The 22,200-nt window shown below is 38.4% G+C and overlaps 1 protein-coding gene across 3 annotated transcripts in view; it reads left to right on the top strand.

Moving 5' to 3' along the window:
• The window catches only part of cacna1aa (calcium voltage-gated channel subunit alpha1 Aa), a 94,423-nt gene that overhangs the window by 6,252 nt on the left and 65,971 nt on the right, over positions 1-22,200 (top strand). The gene's annotated exons all lie outside the window — the stretch shown is intronic.

Here is a 22,200-nt window from a genome sequence, read left to right as displayed (position 1 = left end):
TTTTCTTTATTCTTACTTGCTTTTTTCATTGCATCACACCACTGTGCCTGAAGAGTCACCAAACATAATCGGAGTCAAATATGTTGTTGACCACTGTATTGATACACAAATCTACTGTACCATCAAATCCTCATCTGCTCAAAACTCATGCCACGCTATAAAGATTGGAAGTTAAAACCAAATAGTCTGAAGTGTAATATAAAATATTGGATATTTTGCTCGCTGGTGCTGAGGGGAACAAAAAGCTTTTGTTTTTCCTCACTGTATATAACTATTAAGTTTCCCAAAAGTTCAAAATTGGGATCCAGTTACACCTGCTGTCCTGTGCACATACGCATGCGGTCACGCTGCATTATGACCATATGGCGTCTGCATCATCCGCATGCTCTTAAGTGCTTTTTCCTCCTGATGCTGTAAATGGAGAGGAAGTCAATATATGTTCTATCTATAGCAACAACGAGCTCCGCTTGAAATACAGTACTGAGCAAAATGTCTTGAACCAACCTCACATCTTTATATTACTGTCTTAATACTTCAAATTGTCTTTGCAAGTGATCTTAAGTAATATTTTTACAGGCTTCCGAAGGTCTTTCAGAGGTTTTTTTTAGACTACAGATCCATTCAATAAATTTGATTATTCCTGAAAAAGTCAATTTATTTCAGGAACCTCATCACTAAGTGAAGCACATTACATAGATTAATTACTTGCAGATTGATGTTTGAAAGCTTTTATTTATGTTAGCTATGATGGTTTTCTGCTTACCTTTAACAACAAAATGACATTTAATATTTGAAAATTATATCAAGTGTATAAAAAAAAACACTACAGAAATGTAGCCTTAATAAAAAAAAATGTTTGAAACCTGCTTAGGTTTTCAAAAGGTTCTTTTATTCTGGCAAATGATAAATATTGTAATTTATTAAGTATTACTGGATACGTGTTTTCAGCTGAGTATGTTTATCTCATCATATTCAAAACTATTTGTTTTCATTGCTATTGTTTTCCTGCTGCTTCTCTCTGACCTGACCTACGACTCGTTCAGAAGATCAAGGGTCACGGCATCATGCAGTAAACCAGTGTTGCACATTTACAAAACAAACAAGTCTGAAACAAAAAGATACAAAAGACATGCAAAAACTCCCTTCTTCGTTTTTCCATGTTAGTTTTTTTTTATAATACCAAATATAAGACTAATGCAATACAGTTGTTGTCTTGCACCAATATGCTTATTTCCAAAGAAGCATCAAGCAGAGCCAGTGAACTTAACATATTTATTTAACTTGAATTTTATCACATTTTACCATGTTACAACCACAAAGTTTAACATACTATGAGGTTATGTTTGAGATAGATGTGGTAGACAAAATATGATGGATTTGTATTCAGCCTCATTTACCCTTCAATAAAATCTAGTGTTACTAAACGTATTTTAGGAGTCACACAATTACTGAATAAAAGTAGCAAGAAAAAAGTCATGGGTAAAACTAAGCTATCAGAATTTCTAATTACAATTTACCAAAAGCAGCATCCATTAACCATCTTTCCATGACTAATGGAAAGATGAGAAGAGCTAAATTCACACAGTAACTGGAATAAAGTTTCTTAGGGGTTGCAGCAGACTTGAGACCAGGTCATAAGTTCAATTGAATTGTTTGGATTTAATACGAGTCAAATTCCAGACCTCATCCGACTCACAACCTTTAGCAAGACTTGAAAATAAGAGTTCACAGATGCACTTAATCAATGTTCAAGAGAGAAAGGACAACGATTCAGGCCCCAGATGTGGAAAGCAGCTGGTAGAGACAACCTGAAATATGTGTAGCTGTGACTGCAAAGAAAGACAGTTCTGCACAGTATTGACTCAGAAATCTGGCAAGAGTCACAAACATAATACATGGAGGATTGTGGCCTCAGTGTAGCAGAATGTAATGAAGCTCAAGAAGTATTATTGCTCTTGCGATGCTCTGCCGTTGTCACATAAAGAGAGCATATGACAGTAGGTCTATATATTAATATGGAAAACACAGGAGATGTTGTGCTATGGTATGAAATTTCATCAAAAGCAAAGTAAAGCAAGAACTATCCTACCAAACAAATTTATGACAATATGAAAATGACATGTTTGCCCATCAATTTAAATTTTTATAACAGTGGCATAATGTCAGGATTTTAGATTTGATGTTCTGCCATTAGATTTCTCCTGTGTTGTTCTTTATTCTTTCATTCCCTTAAAATTCCCCAACGTTTCCTTCAGGTGGCTCTGTACATTTGACTCTTGTAGTTTTTTTTTTTATTTTTTTATTTATCAGTAAACCCACTCACCTGTTCTCCTTTCACAGCATTCACATTGCTTAGTTTTTTGTTTCCTCACTTCTTGTCAGATCCAACTCTTACCATGCCTGTTTGTGCATGGTAAGATGATTGTTGCGACTTACTCTTTCTTGTGTGCGTGTTTCTTTTTGTAGCCCGATTTCCTTCCTCAATTAGGACAGGCGTGTTGCTTATCTGCCCACCAGCTTTTAATTTGTATGGACATTCAACAACGTAATATAAAACAAACATGCATATTGTTAATTAATGAGCAAGCTCTGTTTCCTAGTCTCTCTTTAGTAATATGAACAACTGGACAATGCTTACTAAAGAGCATAGTTAGGCTATTATAATTCTAGGTCTGTCATAGGAATACATATTCTATTTTTATAAATGGACAAGCAATCATGCAGTCTAAACTCATAACTAACTCTGCACAATATTAGAAGAAGGTAATATTCTGAAATATTGGCATTGCCCTTTTATCAGCCGCAGACATTGTGCCAGTCATAATTTAATTAAAGTCATCAGGACAATCCGAGCGACAAAAGGGGAACGAGAGATGCACAAATGAGTCAAGAAGCAGGAAAGGAGAAAGGGACCAGTGTAGTTTTAGGTGGTGATCTACATTCACTGCAGGATCTAAATTATTCATTTGCTGTTCTCTAACTTGCTTTTGTCAGCTGATTATGTAGGATACTTGACTTCTGTTTGTAGAAGTTGTCTTGTATTCATCTGTGTTCTTTCATGCAGTCTTTTCTTGTCTTTTTCCCCTGCTCGTTTTTCGCCGGACGGCTCGCATGGTGTCTTCTGTTTCTCGTCAGTCTAAATACGTCCGAGTGCTGTTGCTTGTCTTTGAACCGGCTTGGACGTAACAAGTGTGGCTTGAAACAAGTCCTGTTGACAGAGAAAATAGAAAAAAAAAAAAAAAAAGGTGGAATCTCCACCTTCTCATTCCAATTCTTTAGCCTTTTTTCAGTGTAAATAAATGCTTGAGAGCAGGCTTTTCACAGGATTCTGGTGTTCAGACAAGAGCTGAAGAAAAACGTACTAACGTGTAATAGCTTTTAATTAAAATAAAAAAAATCAGCAATTATTACTACGGCAGATGAAATAACAAAACATTGATTAAATTAAAATGGCTTTATCTATGTTGTTTACTTGGTAACTTGATTTTAATATTAAGCCATAAGGTCAATAAAAAAACCCCAAATATTACGTTATGAAAGCATTCGTGGAATAAGACCTTAATTTTTGGAAAGATGTCCTGTTGTGTGATTAAACTGATGTTGAAGTGTTTGGCCGTTTTGGCAAAAATTATTCACGACTGTTTGCAGCTTTAAAATCTGGATTTTTCCAAACCTTGGTAAATGGTCCACACCTAGTTGTTTGTTATATTTTTATTTATTGTTGTGGCAGAAATTCAATAGTGACTTGAGAGGAAAAAGGGCAGAGAGAGAAGGAGGAAGAAATGCAGTAAATGGACCAGACCTGGGGATCGAACCGGTGACCACTCTGTTGAGGACTTTAGCCTCGTCTTGTGGTGCGCTTACCCTCCCACTGAGCCATGTGGTGGCCCCTCACTGCTTTTAAATAATTAAAACAATTTAAATTACATCTCAGCTTAGTTTTCATGCCTAACTATGATCCCATCTTAAGTGAACAGTGACACAAGTGTGCAAAAGTCTAATGTATTTTAGGCTTTAGTTGGAGAATACTTAAACATGTTAAAGTTACACTATACAGTTCTATTTGATTTTATTGTTTTATGACGTTTGTAATCAACCAATCTGACTAAAGCAGAATAGAAACCATCAAAGCAACTGGTTAATAGTGTTAGGGTTTCAAATAATAGCCAGCAAACATGAATGCAACCTTAATATGTGGCTCATATTTAAGCAGTGATGTGCTGAGATTTGATCATTGAGACAGTATTTATTGGTAGTCTGGGTCATGTATGGGCATTGTTCTGCCAGTGCCAACCCCAACCAGATCCCGGCTGCACAAAAGAACAGGCAACTAAATTGACATTCATCCTTCTGATGGAAAACACCAAAACCTTTTGGCACAGTCCCAAGACTGTATTGGCTAGCAGCAGCTATTTTTAGTTGTCCGTTTTGCACGAGGCTCTTGGCCAAATGTTGCAAAGTAAAAGTTTGGCATTTGAATGAGTCAGTCTCACATGAAGGTGAAGGATTTTAATTGGATGCAACAAGGTGACTACTGCCTTTGGAAACTTTGGTCCATAAAGCAAAGGGGCTATTTCAGAACAGAAACAGAAAAAGAACAGTTTGGAAGACAAACATTATTGAGAGGGCAGACAATTAATTAATTGTGTATAAATTAAACAAAGTTGTGAAAGTTGTACTTAAGATGTTGTTTTATTATTTTTTTTACTTGAAAGGACATTCTGGGATGTTTAACCTGCATTGCATTGCCACAAATTAAATCCTTTAATGGAAGATGTGTTTATTTTATTCCAAAATGTCCATTAGCTCAGACTAATATAATGATATACAATCAAACTGTAAGGGCTAACTTTAGGAAACTTCCACCCTTTTGCTTGCCTTTCTTCTTCTCTCTTTTGCTGACATTCTTTTTGATGGATATGAAGTGAGGTTTTGTCATTTCTCATGTTTCACAGCCTCTTTTTTCCCCCCCTTTCACTCAAATATGATTTATCATTCTCTTCCAGCTCTCCAAGACGGCACTTCTGTTACTATATAGAATTGAGTCTATTTGACTTCTATGATGTTACTTTAAAACATTAGTCTCGATGTTTTGGGGGAATATTTTGCAGAACATTCTGACGGTTGCTAGTGTAGTTTAGCAATTTTTAATTTGTTTTCAGAAATGTTGCTAGGTGCATGAGTCTGTTGGCACACATGCAACACTTCTTGTTCTGTCTGTGTGTCCTTTGGGCACAATCTGCCTACCTTGTAACTTTGGCTGTCTGGTAATAAATGTGTGAGTTGATCCACATCCTTAGCCCCTAGGCACAATCTCAGTTGCACACAAAAACAATAAATTCTAAACTTTCAGAATACTCATTTCTTTGTTACATAATATTTGCAAAAGCTTTCATCCTCAGTGTCTTAAAACATGTTTTGAAAATTATTAGATTATGGGGGTTTAAGCAAAAACCTCATTCCCACTACATGCTGGTACCTCTGGAACATTTCCACATTTTATTGCATTACAACCACAAGTCAACACAAAGTAGCTCATAATTGCAAAGTGAAAGCAAAACAATACATTGTTTTCAAACTATTTTATAAAAAAAAAAAGAAAAAAAAGAAAAAGCGAGATGCGCATTTGTATTCAGCATAGAATATCCAAGAGCTATTTTTTACACAGGTGACGGTGCGTTCAGGGTTATGTGTGTCTTACCACACATGATGCGTTGCGTAGCTGTAAAAGCTTGATGTTGGTGTTATGGGAAACAGCCAGGTTCTTCCACATATCCACTGAGTCCCCTGCATGTGATGAAGCAAACTGAAAAGAGGACGTCTCTCTGCTTTTATTTCAGCACCCGGTGTCTTCGTGCCACTCTTCCACAATTAATACTTGTCTCATCGATGGATCCTCCCACTTGAGGGGCGACTCGCTACTGTAGGCCTCTTGGCAGCGTCTCGTGATTTATGCTCTGCTTGCCCCGTCTATCTGTTTTGGTGCATGGCCAAGTCTTGTTGAGGTTGTAGTAAGAACATGTTGTTTCCATTTCCCCGATGTTGGACTGGGCACTGCTGCTTGAGATTGATCGAAGCTTGGGATATTGTTTTATTACCTGCCCTCCCTGCTGGGTGTGTACCTTGGTCATCACAACGCTGTTTATTTACTCAGAAGCCTTTAACGTCTCAGTTCTGCTGAAATAAAATGACACTCAACTGGACACTGTGGGTTGCTCTTCATCGTATTTAGGGTCTGAATATACAAAGCCATACCTTTCAGACTTGTGTCATTTTCTATCGTCTGGATAATTTCTTGCCACCGTGTGTTGTTCTTTCATATTAAATCCCCGTAAAATACTTTGAAGCTTATGGTTGTGATCAGACATAATGCAAAACACTTTTCCAGTGCACAGAAGAGCTGGATATAAGAAACAAAGCTGTACAGTTTTTGAGCATCTAATTTGCTGTTTTACTTAGCCAATCAGTTGAGATTTTACTGCCTTCAGTGGTCATAACTTATTTAGATAATAGTTTCCGAGTGAGAGCTGAAGGCATTTTGGTAACGTAAGTGTTTCTTAAAATCTCACTTAGTTTAGTTTCAGTGGTTTGTAAATATCAGATTTCTATTCTGCTTATCAGGACGGTTGCAGTTGGTGACAGTAAACGCTCCTCATGGTATTTACGAGGTTTGGCACGTTCATCCAGTATGTTTTTCATCGCGGCTTTGACACCAAGCGCATGATCCGCACCACCTGGCCGTTCATGTGAACAAATTTGACCGCGGCAAACGTACAAACATGACCAGCTGTGTCGCCGGTCATGGCTGCTCAAGCTGAAAACTGTCGCAAATCTGGTCATGGTCTTAGCATGTGCTGCATGCGAATCTAAAATGCGATGATTACAGTGTGAGCCTTTCTCCTTTCTAGAATCATTGTGGTAGCGTTAGATATAATAGGTAAAAAAAAAAAAAAAATCAGTTAGGCAAATATTAAATTGGAGTTAAAATTAGCTGTGCATTGTGATAGCAATCTGGGTGTCAGTTGCTGTCCGCTGCGGTCAGATCTCATGTGTGCAGATGTTTTACACAACATTTAGTTTATTTGATCCACTTGATTTGATCAGTCTCTGCATCACTACATCATTTCAGGCATATATTTGAAATGCTGCACTGAGAGGAAATACCAGATACAGTCAGCGAAATTAGAAACTTTTACCTGTAGAGAGCACAGTAAAGACTCTGTTCTTCTAGTCGTTCATTTTCATTTTAAACTAAACACTTTATTGTAAATGTTTCCTTTTTTTCCCCCCAAGCCCAGATCTTCTTCCTTTCATGATTCTTCTCTGTTCTCTGTTTCTCTGAGCTCTGTGCTCTAACTCTGCTGAATTATTCAGTTCCAGTCGAGTTCGGACCAGTGTGTGTGTGTGTGTGTGTGTCTGCGAATTTGCGCGCGCGCGTGTGTGTGAGAGAGAGAGGGGCACAGTGACGCTCAAGAGATCTATTTTTGGGATTCGGATACGTGGAGAGGGAGAAAATAGAGGGAGAGCGTCTGTGATGGATTGATTTTTTTTTCTTTTATTTATGCTCATGTTTTTTTTTTGTTTTTTTTTCCCTCTTGGTCACGTGTTGCAGCTGTTAGTAGACATACGCCTTTGGAGGCCTCCACTCTACCTGCAGGGCGTGCTGGCATGCTCTCAAACTCAACTCTGCTCACTCAACATACAAATACACGTCAGCAGTGAAAAAAAAGGGAGTAAGTGGCGTTTAAATAAGCCTGTACTGTCAAGTATATACGAGCACAGTTCACATTAACACAGTGCTTACGTTCCCTGAACATACAGCTTATGTGAAAAAATGTCACATGCTGCCCGGGCACACACACACACACGCACACACACACACACTCCCTCCTGCACACGCCACTGTCAGCATCTTGTAGAAAGTGACAGCTCGGCTATATGTGGGTGATGAGGGAGGGCTGGTGGCAGGGCGAGGGAGAGACAATAGCCTTTGTGTAGGAAGTAGAGAGAGCCACCATGATAGTTTATGAGCTACCATTTTGAAATCATGATTTTGTCAGCATATGGGCTTTTTAAAGGGCAAAAGTGACTGTTCAGTCTATAAATTTGAAAGCTTATTGGACCAAATTAGCCCTGCTCGTGGCCTTGCAGAAAGTATTTATAAACTTTTTTACATTTTCTCTCGTTGTTATATGTGATATGCAAATGCAAGATAGTGTATAATTGGATAGCATGAAGGAAAAGCCAACTTGCTATATATAAACCCCAGTTAGTTTATGCCTTATAGAACAGATTTAAAACTGCAGTTTTTATGTTTGGCTTTAAGCAAGATCCAAATGCAGGACACTTGCAGTGCAGAACAATATATATTTTTTTAAGAAAATGTAAACAGAGGAGCATCCAACATGCTACAAAGGCAATCAGGGAGAAGAACAGAGGATTAACAGGGAGATAATAAGGGTAACAGTAGCAGGTGATTCCATGGAAGGAGTCAGTGGAAAACAACGAAGAAAGGGAGCTATATATATACACAGAGGAAGGGCTGGAGCGTGACATAGGAACCAGAGGGACTAATCAGGAAGCAATAGTGTGCAGCCGAGAGAGAAGGCAGGCAGAGGGAAGTGAGGAGATGAACAACAGCTGTGTAGGGAGTCAGGCTGAGGGGAGGAGGAAGCTAGAAAAGGGAGATATAAAAGGCCTGAAAGTAACTTAAATGATAAATGGAAAGAGAACACTAATCGAAGGAAACATGTCCAAAGCACAAACGATAAGAAGTAAATTGAAGTATTGAAGTAAATATTGTAGAAATAATGAAAACCAAAGTTGTAACACCTTACTTGGAGTATTTTGGGTTATGTCTCTACCAATTTGGAGGTTGACTAGTGAAGCTCTAAATGTATGTTTAGGGTCTTTGTCCTCCAAGAAAGTGAACTCTTTTGCTGCCTCCAGCAACCGTCCATCTCCCCGTCAATACTTCCCAACTTCCCTGAGTCTGATGAAAAAAAGTCTTCTCCTCAGCTTGATTCTTGCACATTTCTAGGTTGTGATTGTATGTTTGTGTGTATTGTTGGTTTTCTTCTACCCATAGACTAAGGCTTTTGACAATCTGCAAAAAAGACCTTTTTATCATGTCCTTTCAACAATGGCTCTTTTCTTTATAGCCAATAAATACCAGATTTGTAGAGTATGTGGCTAATAGTAGTCTTTTCAATTGATTCTCCCACCTGAACCATTGATATCTGCAGCTTTTCCAGAGTTATCATGGCCCTCTCGTTTGCTTATTTGACTAATGCAATCTTTGCCTTAGTTTAGATTGACTGTCACATCTCGGTAGGTTTGCAGTTGTGCCAAACTATTTCCGTATCCAGACATCGAACGGTGATTTTAAAACATTGTCTATTCTTTGCATCTCTCTGTGTTGGTCTCCCACTAAATTCATCACTTTTACTTGCAGATGCAAATGTTTCATGAGGAAAGCACAGCCTTTTTTTTTTATATCTATTGCAACTAGATGTTTTTTAAAACAAACAAACAAACAAAAAAACAGCACCTAACAACCATGAATAGTGCTGCACTACAGGGTAATCGGAAATCTGAAACAAGGCTTTGAGTGAAGCCATGAAAATCTATTCAAATTTCGTCTTACAAGAGCAAAACGAAGCACTTCCACCACTTCGCCTCTTATCTCTGCAGCTTCAGATTATCAAAATAATTAGCTGGGTTTCAACCACACTGCTTAATCCCATTCATCTGATCAAATCTGAGCTTCTTAGGCAGAAGTGACAAGAACGTAGAGTAATTATTTGAGCTGCTCTGCCACTGCTCCATAATGTAACAGGGCACAGAGGAGGGAGTGGGAAGAACGGAGAGGAAAGGAATTAGAGATTTAAATTAAGTCTCGTAAATGAAAGAAGGGAGGGGGGGCGCACATTTATAAGATCTGCATTTTTTCCTACCTTTGTGTCCTGAGAACATCACAAAACCTTTGAAGATGAGTATTTTTTATTTTAGGATTTTTGTTGTAATTTTTTTATTTTTTTCATACATCCTTTAATTCAAGGCAGTTTTGGTAAAAATGTTTTTCTTAATTTACAATGTATGTGAAAACATTCTAGACTTGTTTCGTGACAATGTTCATGACATTCACGACACAATAATGCCATTGATCACTTTAAATCAAAGGCATCATTTTGATTCAACTTACGTCATTTTTGATTCTCTAAACATGCCAGTTTATTCCTTATGTATATAACTATTACATATAATTGCATTTCTCTTTGCAATAAGGCCTGTGTGCTTGTAACAAAAAGATGGCAAGCAAACCTCCCAAACAAAATAGCTCGAGATAAATTTCCATTTTTGCACCAAAAAGATTATTTCCAAAACTTGGCCTTCAATAAACGATTGTCAGGATCTTTGATGGATTTTTGACCTTTTTCTAAAATCAAATGGCTGTTAGATAGTTTCAGTCTGCTTAGTAGTTTTTGATGCCTGAATTTTCTTTTTTTGTGTCTTTTATTTGTCGACTCTCCTAATGTCTTTTTAGGGCTAACCGCCCAAAACGAATGTCTTGGTCAGCCTTAAGAACTGGTGTCACTATTTCAGAGGGCACCTTTGAAATGTTCAAAATTAGGTTTGGTCCTCGGGCATCTTTGTTTAAAATGTATTGCTAACTACCACAAACAAAGCATGTAGTCAGATTTCATTCTCCAGTGAGTGAAGAAAAAAAAAGGATGTTGGAAATGAAGAGTGGAATGAACTCAGATGGACACATTTTTAGTTGAGGTGAATTTGTGCCTTCAGTTCCCAGCAGACTGTTTTGAATTTTGATATTTTTATTCTTTGAGTTTCTTCACCAGGCATTATGCAAATGCGACAAAATCCAGTTAATAGATTTTCCTATGTTCATTTCAAGTGGATCACAATTTCATAAATAGTTATGTGAAATGAATACCTTTAAACCACTCTGCTTCTCCGAACCCCACATTTAGATTTGACTCCACCTTCAGTATATAAATTTACACAGTGCGTGTATGTGTGTGTGTATAACCTACTTATGGCAGAGTATACACACGACTCGGCAGAAGAAAATACTGCAATCTTATCACACCCCTGTGTAATTCTCTTGCTTTATTCCTCATTCAGCTCCAATGTGCTCTTCATCTCTTCCCTTCTCTAGGTCCGCCCTTCTTTCTCTCTCTTTTATTCATCATCACTCATTCTTTTCAACCATGTCTGTGCCCACAGGACAATTTCTTTATCCTTCTCCTTTTTTCCCCCTCCTTCTTCTTCTTTTTCACTCTCTCTCTCTCTCTCTCATTTTTTACCATCCATATATTTTTCCTCTCCTCTTCCCGTTTTTCTTTTTGTTTTGTTTTTTTTCCTTACTCCTCATATGGTCATGGCGTTTGTGTTCTTGTGCGTTTGCTGACGCGGCACCATTCCATTTTCCTTTCTCTGTCTCATTCGATATTAAACAGAGATGGCGAAATGATTGATGGGCGCGCTGGATGAAAGAAAGTAGGGAGATGATGGAGAAATGCACAAATGCAAGAGCGAGCCGGGGGGGAAAGTGGGGGGGTAAAAATGGAACAAAGAAATGAAGGAGACTGTAGAAAATAAGCAGAGGCGTGGCAGTAAGTGGTGGAGGTTTAGGAGGGTAGATGGTGGGAGAAATATATCAGAGGAAGGCACTGGCTGCAAAGAGGTGAACATTAGAGATTCCACGTAGAGTACTGAGGGACCAGGTTAATAAAAGCCATTAGAAGTGTGTCTTGATGTATGTCAGATGCTTTCATCTGCGTGCTCTTTCCTTTGCAAGCGCATCGTTCTGCAACCGAACATTGTGCTCATTTTCACAATACAAATATATGCATGCATGGATTGAAAACGGTGATAATTCAAGGCAAATGTTATCTAAAACAAAAGAGAGAGAGAGAGAAAGAGATAGAGAGAGAGAGAGGGAGAGACAATATGGAATGGGTTTTGGAGAACATTGTGCTGTTATCTCTTTAACTCTCAGTTTTTGGGCTTAATTGTATGAGGCTTTTTAAGAAGGGAGGAAAGATTCATTATTGAAGGTTTATAGCAAGCTATGAGTCATCGGTTCTTCTGAGTTTTGCATGCGTCTGTCTGCTAATGCATTAGCACTTGTCTCAGTAAATATTTTAAACCTAAAAGTCTGAAATTCAAGAGTTTGTTCACCCCATGTGAGTAAAAGATGAAGCAATCAAAAATAAAGCAACAGCAACAAAAAAATATTAAATATGCATTCATTTTTAAGGCCTCGTCAGTGTCTGTTGAAATTGTTTTTTTTTTTGTACTTTAGAAATGAATCTGGTCAAAATACCACCAGTCAATGCAACAATATTCTTCTTAAAATATGAATCTTTTTGCTTTTTTACTCCCCATGTTTTTTTTGCATTTTGCATTCAGCCGTAGTCCTTTTAAACCAAATCGTATGAAATGCAAAACGTTAAAATACTCCGCTGTATCTTAACATTAGAGCATCTGTCCAAACGGGCTGCACATTATATTTGCTGTCTAACTTTACCTAATTTTTCTGGTGGCAAACTATTAAAAAAATAACAGACCTTGAAATTACAAAAAAGACTAAACCTGCAAAATAATCTTCATCTGGCAAACCCAATATGTTAAAGACGAAGATGTCATAGCTAAACAACATTTACAACAGCTGTTTTTCTCACTAATAATAAGGGCGTGATCCAGTAATTTAATATACCATCTGAAATCATTTTGTTGCTGTTCTCTTTCACCTTCAAACTGAGTAATTATTTTTTTAACAACAATTTTTCTCCTCAACACCTAAAAAGGTGCCCTAAAATCATCCCTCTACTCTTTCAGGTAGAAAAGAGTTAGAAACAAAGATCAGTTGATCAGAAGAAACAGACCTTTTTGTTACAAAACTGTTTAAAAAGCCTTGACAGCACTTTAAATGTCAACATTGAACTACATTATCAAGTGGAAACTAAAGATTTTAGCTCATTGACTCCTTCGTCCTAATTAGACAGTCCACAAACACACGGGACATGCAAGATATGAAGTTTTTAAAAAAATGAATGAATGAATGAATCAAAAAAGGTTCGGACATGGTGTGTAGCTGCTAGCACTTTTACCTATGAGAAAAAAAGGGGTGGACTCAAATCCCATCTTTGACCTTTAGGCATGTAATTTCCTCCCACTCTCCAAAAACATGCTACGGCTAAATTAGCCTTAGCATGTGAAAAATAAAAAAAATGAAGTGTTTGACGAAATGTTTAGCCTTTCTCTTAACTATATGAAATTAATCACCAAGTTTCTTTTGCTCTTTATATATTTCACACACTTACATGATCATATATGCTGCTGAATTAATGACAGTACATAGTCATGCTTAACAGTTATTCCTTACATGGTTCGTGCACAAATGATATATTTGTCCTTTTGTCCTCTTGTTACTAAATCAGTCTCTTTTCTATTGTCGTTTCCTCCATTGTTCCTCTTGTTTTCAGTCTGATGCACCCTAACCCCATGCCGTCTTTTCAAGTACAAATGAACATGAAGAGACTTTTATAAAAACATGTAGCTGAAAGAATGTTGGGAGGGGGGACTCAGACTTGCAATCACATACACAGTTTTGGTTCAGACTTATGATTGAATAAATCTGGAATAGACAGCACCTAGCTAGGCTCTTATTCTGTTTAACAGCTGTTTTACGCATCCAGATGTTGAATTGCTTCCTCTTGCTTTTTACTCCTTAACATTCAGTCGCCAACTCCTGTTACTAAGGGAATAGCTTCTGCTACTGGAAGCAAGAAAAATGGGGAAAAGATGAAGAGGGGGGAAATAGAGGAAGGGAGCATAAATAGGAGCCGTGATAATTAGGTTAGCTTGAAAATTTCTGATTTTTCTGTAAGTGAAACTTTGTATGATCACACCTGTTTTTTATTTTCAGTTCTCTTTTAATCAATCCCTTATTTGTCTCCATCGGAGTGGCAATCCTTGCAGAAATACTGCTGTGGGGAAGACCCCATCTCTGCACGTGATGTACAAAAGTTTCCAAAATCTGGGGGACAAAATATTTTTTAAAGAATCTGAAATTAAAATAGAATGATTCATTCTATAGCGCATAATGAGATTTCCATTCTCTTCTCAACATAAAGTTATCCTTATCCTTAGAAGTGCTCTTTTTTTTTGGTTGTTGCAAAGAAATTAAAGGTTTCAGTAATTTCAAAGTCTTTTTAATTATCTGCTTTAAGAGTAGAATGACCCCACTAAGGTTTAACAAGTCTAAACATAAAAAAACATGATACAATATCGGTCTAATTCGTTGAAAACACATTGAAACAGTTCTTTAATTTAGCACCAAGTGCAACATTAAAACATCGCCATCATTAGCTAGACACGGCGTAGTGCCATATTTTATTATAGTGCTTGAGTACAAAATGCAGCTGAGCAATAAAAACCTTAATTACTAAGGTGCACTGATTTACATCGACACTGTTTGTTTGACAGAAACAATCTATGATGAAGACATTAAGATATGAACAATCTTTTAGATGCTGCAAGCCTGTATATGGAGCTGAATGGAATAAACCTCTCTTGTCCAGGCTTTCTACCACTTTGGTGTAGCCTATGTCTGTGTTTGTTTTGTTTGTCTGCGTGGGAGACGTGTTACCAGAAAATACACTTAGCAGAGCATATTTAACTGACTCATAACGATGAGCTTGTGGGTGTATGTGTGTCCTTTTGTGTGTGTAAACAGGCAGCAGTGGCAAAAAGGGAGGCGAGACAGAGGTCCGTTCGAGCTTTGGACCTGCTGTCTCTTTGACTCACTCAGTGGAACCAGATAGTTCATTTTTCTTTTAAGCGTTGGACGTGAGAGTAGGGAATGAATCTTAATTGGGGCATGCCATTAGCAATGCATAAGGAGAGCAGTGACTGACCTGCGAAGCAGGTCAGTCACTGCCTCCATGCATTGCATGGCAGGCACCTATTGTTCTACACCCAATAGAATGCCTCTTTATTATAGTTGGGGCATGCCATTAGCAATGCATAAGGAGAGCAGTGACTGACCTGCGAAGCAGGTCAGTCACTGCCTCCATGCATTGCATGGCAGGCACCTATTGTTCTACACCCAATAGAATGCCTCTTTATTATAGTTATTTATTTTTCTTCCGTCACCGTTAATGCGGCTCGTACCGCTGCGAGAAACCCCACAAAAGTGGTATCAAAACGTGCGGCTCAATCCCGGGAAGGGAGCTATTATTTTTATTGGGGATCGGAGTTACGACGGCGACGTAAAAAGCGAAAAACGAGCGAAATTTCCAACTGCCGAAACCTTAGAGTGTAACTGAAACCAACTGCCGCTTTTTAGAGTGAGAAAAAGGGTGGAATTTTGACCCCAAAATAATTTTGAAATTGCTCTCATGGGTGCAAAAATTGCTCTATTGGTATGAAAGTCGGTCATGACATTGATACGAATGCCTGCTCCGGTAAAATGTTTTCAAAATTTCCCTAGGGCTTACGGTTTTTGGTCTAGGTGCTTCAGAGCAAAGTTTTGGGACAGGATAACTGATGCTGCTCCCCAGTGTTTTACATACATTTCTGAAAAAGCTCTGAGCTCAGCGCACACCATTTTTCTCTCATCACTGCAATTACTGTGAATGAGCTACAGATATGAATCGCGGTACTAAATGAGACGACAAATAGCCCTCTCATATGCTTCAAACGGTTTTTGGATCGGCCTTACGGATCCTGAACGGGAAGCAGTCGTTCGGACTGCTTTTTCCATTAAAACTGAGTGGGTGTCTCATAAAGATAGATAAGCCTGACACACACAGGGCACTTTCATCACTATAGCAACAGAATGCAGAGGAAGGCACAGCTGCTGGTTTGGACTACAAAGACTCTGTAGTTCTAAACATGGCGGAACACTTTAATACAGAGGGCAGAGCAGGAGGTCAGAACTACAACATGGCGGGACACTCAATTATTACAGAGGAGGCCTGAGCTGGCAGTTAGAACTACTTCCTGTTTTGGGCTTTATACAGGTAGATTAACTAAACCACTGTTACACATTGGATTAGTGTGGTTATGAAAATTAAGTTTACTGAAAGTTTCAAAATAAAACTCTGAAAATTGCACTGACAAAAGTGCATCGCCGTAGGCGATGCAAAAATGAAAATCTTTTTTTTATGTTTTTTTTCTCAGGATAGTGAACTGCCTTGCGCAGCAAGGCAGTTCATTAACATTAGCATTTCATGGTTGTCTCAAAGATTGAAATCCTTCCCCAGCTTTCTGTCTCACACACACACAGCAGTTGGCTGAGGGCCAATCGCTATAGCAACAGAATCCAGAGAAAGGCAAATCTGCTGGTTTGGACTACAAACCAGCAGCCATAACTGCCATAACTGTAGTTCTATCTATGGCCAAGACTCAGTTAAAACAGAGGCCTGAGCAGCATGTCAGAACTACAACATGGCGGAACACTCAATTATTACAGAGGAGGAGTTGGCTGGTATTATAAACAACTTGTGCTTTGAGCATTTTATAACTGATTTAACCTGATCACTATTACACATGAAATTAGTGTGGCAATTTCAAATGAAGCTTATTGAAGATTTTCAAAATAAAAGCCTTGACAATTTTTACATCATGTAATTGCTCTTTTTACATACATTTCTGAAAAAGTTCTGAGCTCAGCGCACACCATTTTTCTCTCATCACTGCAATTACTGTGAATGAGCTACAGATATGAATCGTGGTACTAAATGAGACGACAAATAGCCCTCTCATATGCTTCAAACGGTTTTCGAATACGTATCACGGTTCCCGAATGGAAAGGAGTTGTTCGAACAGCTTTTTGGAGTGAAACTGGCTGGCTCAAACAGATAGAATTGTTTCTCCCCCTGTCTGGAGAAACACAGGGGGAGGCTTGGTCACTATAGCAACAGAACACAGACAAAAGCCAAACTGCTCCTTAGGACTACAAAAACGCCATCTTTGTAGTTCTAAACACGATGGAACACTTTACTACAGAGGCCTGAGCAGAAGGTCGGAAGGTCAACATGGTGGAACCCTCAATCATTACAAAGGAGGGCTGAGCTGGCAGTTAAGAAGTACATAATGGTGGAACTCTGACTTATTACAGAAAGAAGGTGAGCAGAATGTTATAACTACAGACAGGGCAGAATGTTCTGGGCTTTATATATAAACTGTTTAACCCAACCACTGTTAGACATGGGATTAGTGTGGCCATTTAAAATGAAGCTTACTGAAAATTTCAAAATAAAAGCCTGAATATTCCTCTCAGGCCTTTATTATGTTTTTCTCTCAGGTTAGTGCAGAGAGAACTACAGATTTAAATCGCGGTTCCATCGGAGACAAGAAATTGCCCTCTTATATGCTTCAAAAAGTTTTCGGATTGCTCTTATGGATGCTGAACAGTAAGCCGCTTTGATCAGAAAAACTAACTGCTTCAAAGAGTTAGAATTCTGTCTCTCCCTGTGTGTCTCACTAACATGATAGTTGAGCTGCTCTTTAGAACTACAATGACTGAAGGTCAGAACTACAACATGGCGGAACTCTCAGATACCACAGATTAGGGCTGAACTGGCATTTAGAACTACTTGCTGTTTTGGGCATTATATAGTTGGATTAACCCAACCACTGTTACACATTTTATTGCTGTGGTCAATTAAAATAAAGCTTAATGAAAATTTCAAAATAAAAGCCTTCATATTTTTCACATCAGCTTTGGGCTTTATGTGAAATGTTTAAACAAACTACTGTTACACATTGAATTGGTGTGGTGGTTAAAATGAAGCCTACTGAAAGTTTCAAAATAAAAGTCTGCATATTCCTCTCATGGTAGTGCAACGCCGTAGGCGTTGCAATAATATTAAGCTTTTTTCGCATTTTTTTTCCTCAGGATAGTGAACTGCCTTGCGCAGCAAGGCAGTTCATTAACATTAGCACAAGTTTAGCATTTTACTGCCCCCACTAGTGCACTGCCTTGCGCAGCAAGGCAGTGCATTAGCATTAGCATTAGCCTTTTCCCTAAAGGTAGCTATTAGATAATTTTCTTACTTATTAGCGATGTTCAGTATACTGAATGGAGTAAATCAATGACAGAAAACATGCTAGTGATGCCACACATCCTACATGAATATTAGTCTTCATGCTAATATTAGCATTTTGGCTTATGCATTAATTTCAACATACTGAATGGTACAGGTACAGTTTAGTCAACATGTTTCTGACTCACCACAGGTTATTGACTACATTGCAGCTTTCTTTAGCATTAATGCTAATTTTTTGCATCAGAAGGCTTGATTAAAAAGCGACGGGCACACTTTGGCATGCCCCTCAAAATTTCTGCGGAATTTTCTAGTTATTTATTTTTCTTCCGTCACCGTTAATGCGGCTCGTACCGCTGCGAGAAACCCCACAAACGTGGTATCAAAACGTGCGGCTCAATCCCGGGAAGGGAGCTATTATTTTTATTGGGGATCGGAGTTACGACGGCGACGTAAAAAGCGAAAAACGAGCGAAATTTCCAACTGCCGAAACCTTAGAGTGTAACTGAAACCAACTGCCGCTTTTTAGAGTGAGAAAAAGGGTGGAATTTTGACCCCAAAATAATTTTGAAATCGCTCTCATGGGTGCAAAAATTGCTCTATTGGTATGAAAGTCGGTCATGACATTGATACGAATGCCTGCTCCGGTAAAATGTTTTCAAAATTTCCCTAGGGCTTATGGTTTTCGGTCCAGGTGCTTCAGAGCAAAGTTTTGGGACAGGATAACTGACGCTCCTCTCCAGTGTTTTACATACATTTCTGAAAAATCTCTGAGCTCAGCGCACACCATTTTTCTCTCATCACTGCAATTACTGTGATTGAGCTACAGATATGAATCGCGGTAATAGATGAGATGAGAAATAACCCTCTCATATGCTTCAAACGGTTTTTGGATCGGACTTACGGAACCCGAACGGGAAGCAGTCGTTCGGACTGCTTTTTCCATTAAAACTGACTGGGTGTCTCATAAAGATAAATAAGTCTGACACACACAGGGCACTTTCATCACTATAGCAACAGAATGCAGAGAGGGAGAACTGCTGGGGTTTGGACTACAAAGACTCTGTAGTTCTAAACATGGCGGAACACTTTAATGCAGAGGGCAGAGCAGGAGGTCAGAACTACAACATGGCGGAACACTCAATTATTACAGAGGAGGGCTGAGCTGGCAGTTAGAACTACTTCCTGTTTTGGGCTTTATACAGGTGGATTAACCAAACCACTGTTACACATTGGATTAGTGTGGTTATGAAAATTAAGTTTACTGAAAGTTTCAAAATAAAACTCTGAAAATTGCACTGACAAAAGTGCATCGCCGTAGGCGATGCAAAAATGAAAATCTTTTTTTTATGTTTTTTTTCTCAGGATAGTGAACTGCCTTGCGCAGCAAGGCAGTTCATTAACATTAGCATTTCATGGTTGTCTCAAAGATTGAAATCCTTCCCCAGCTTTCTGTCTCACACACACAGCAGTTGGCTGAGGGCCAATCGCTAGAGCAACAGAATCCAGAGAAAGGCAAATATGCTGGTTTGGACTACAAACCAGCAGCCATAACTGCCATAACTGTAGTTCTATCTATGGCCAAGACTCAGTTAAAACAGAGGCCTGAGCAGCATGTCAGAACTACAACATGGCGGAACACTCAATTATTACAGAGGAGGAGTTGGCTGGTATTATAAACAACTTGTGCTTTGAGCATTTTATAACTGATTTAACCTGATCACTATTACACATGAAATTAGTGTGGCAATTTCAAATGAAGCTTATTGAAGATTTTCAAAATAAAAGCCTTGACAATTTTTACATCATGTAATTGCTCTTTTTACATACATTTCTGCAAAAAGTTCTGAGCTCAGCGCACACCATTTTTCTCTCATCACTGCAATTACTGTGAATGAGCTACAGATATGAATCGTGGTACTAAATGAGACGACAAATAGCCCTCTCATACGCTTCAAACGGTTTTCGAATACGTATCACGGTTCCCGAATGGAAAGGAGTTGTTCGAACAGCTTTTTGGAGTGAAACTGGCTGGCTCAAACAGATAGAATTGTTTCTCCCCCTGTCTGGAGAAACACAGGGGGAGGCTTGGTCACTATAGCAACAGAACACAGACAAAAGCCAAACTGCTCCTTAGGACTACAAAAACGCCATCTTTGTAGTTCTAAACACGATGGAACACTTTACTACAGAGGCCTGAGCAGAAGGTCGGAAGGTCAACATGGTGGAACCCTCAATCATTACAAAGGAGGGCTGAGCTGGCAGTTAAGAAGTACATAATGGTGGAACTCTGACTTATTACAGAAAGAAGGTGAGCAGAATGTTATAACTACAGACAGGGCAGAATGTTCTGGGCTTTATATATAAACTGTTTAACCCAACCACTGTTAGACATGGGATTAGTGTGGCCATTTAAAATGAAGCTTACTGAAAATTTCAAAATAAAAGCCTGAATATTCCTCTCAGGCCTTTATTATGTTTTTCTCTCAGGTTAGTGCAGAGAGAACTACAGATTTAAATCGCGGTTCCATCGGAGACAAGAAATTGCCCTCTTATATGCTTCAAAAAGTTTTCGGATTGCTCTTATGGATGCTGAACAGTAAGCCGCTTTGATCAGAAAAACTAACTGCTTCAAAGAGTTAGAATTCTGTCTCTCCCTGTGTGTCTCACTAACATGATAGTTGAGCTGCTCTTTAGAACTACAATGACTGAAGGTCAGAACTACAACATGGCGGAACTCTCAGATACCACAGATTAGGGCTGAACTGGCATTTAGAACTACTTGCTGTTTTGGGCATTATATAGTTGGATTAACCCAACCACTGTTACACATTTTATTGCTGTGGTCAATTAAAATAAAGCTTAATGAAAATTTCAAAATAAAAGCCTTCATATTTTTCACATCAGCTTTGGGCTTTATGTGAAATGTTTAAACAAACTACTGTTACACATTGAATTGGTGTGGTGGTTAAAATGAAGCCTACTGAAAGTTTCAAAATAAAAGTCTGCATATTCCTCTCATGGTAGTGCAACGCCGTAGGCGTTGCAATAATATTAAGCTTTTTTCGCATTTTTTTTCCTCAGGATAGTGAACTGCCTTGCGCAGCAAGGCAGTTCATTAACATTAGCACAAGTTTAGCATTTTACTGCCCCCACTAGTGCACTGCCTTGCACAGCAAGGCAGTGCATTAGCATTAGCATTAGCCTTTTCCCTAAAGGTAGCTATTAGATAATTTTCTTACTTATTAAGGATGTTCAGTATACTGAATGGAGTAAATCAATGACAGAAAACATGCTAGTGATGCCACACATCCTACATGAATATTAGTCTTCATGCTAATATTAGCATTTTGGCTTATGCATTAATTTCAACATACTGAATGGTACAGGTACAGTTTAGTCAACATGTTTCTGACTCACCACAGGTTATTGACTACATTGCAGCTTTCTTTAGCATTAATGCTAATTTTTTGCATCAGAAGGCTTGATTAAAAAGCGACGGGCACACTTTGGCATGCCCCTCAAAATTTCTGCGGAATTTTCTAGTTGTTACTTCACGTACACGTGTCTACGCATCGTTGCAGAAGTGCACTTTTTAGAAATCAACAAAGTAATTGTGCTCTTATTTTCAATGCTCAAAAAGTCTCTCGTCCAGGCACAGGCTTGTGTGAGAGTGTCACGACTTTAAAATATGTAAACAAGAAATAATCACTGCTTTTTATTTAAATTAGAAACCTAACGCTGCAAAAAAGTAATGCAGCATATTGACTATTACCGCCATAGTAAAGTTATCTAAATCACTGATCAGCAGATTTTTAAGTTACTCAAGACTATCTGCTGAGATAGTCGACTGCTTAGCAGACATGCTGCTGCCCATACAGGTTGCCTATGTTGCCTTGTGGATGTTTGACGTGTCGGACATCACATTTGAGACCCAACATGTCAATAGAAGGCCTAAAAAAAGACAAAAAAAAAAAACTACTTCAATTAAGATATTGATACATGTGAACCCAAGAAACTACTGTAGTTGCTACAAAACATTTTCTAAGGAGAGATATGTTGTTTTTCTATTTTTGTGGGAATGTAACCCATTTGTGTATTTTAAGCAAAATATGCTGTT

Source organism: Poecilia mexicana, unplaced genomic scaffold (assembly GCF_051168715.1).
Source record: "Poecilia mexicana isolate PSO_F unplaced genomic scaffold, ASM5116871v1 scaffold_8, whole genome shotgun sequence".
Lineage (NCBI taxonomy): Eukaryota > Metazoa > Chordata > Actinopteri > Cyprinodontiformes > Poeciliidae > Poecilia > Poecilia mexicana.
The sequence above is the reverse complement of the archived record's forward strand: the minus strand, read 5'-3'. Positions and strand labels throughout refer to the sequence as shown.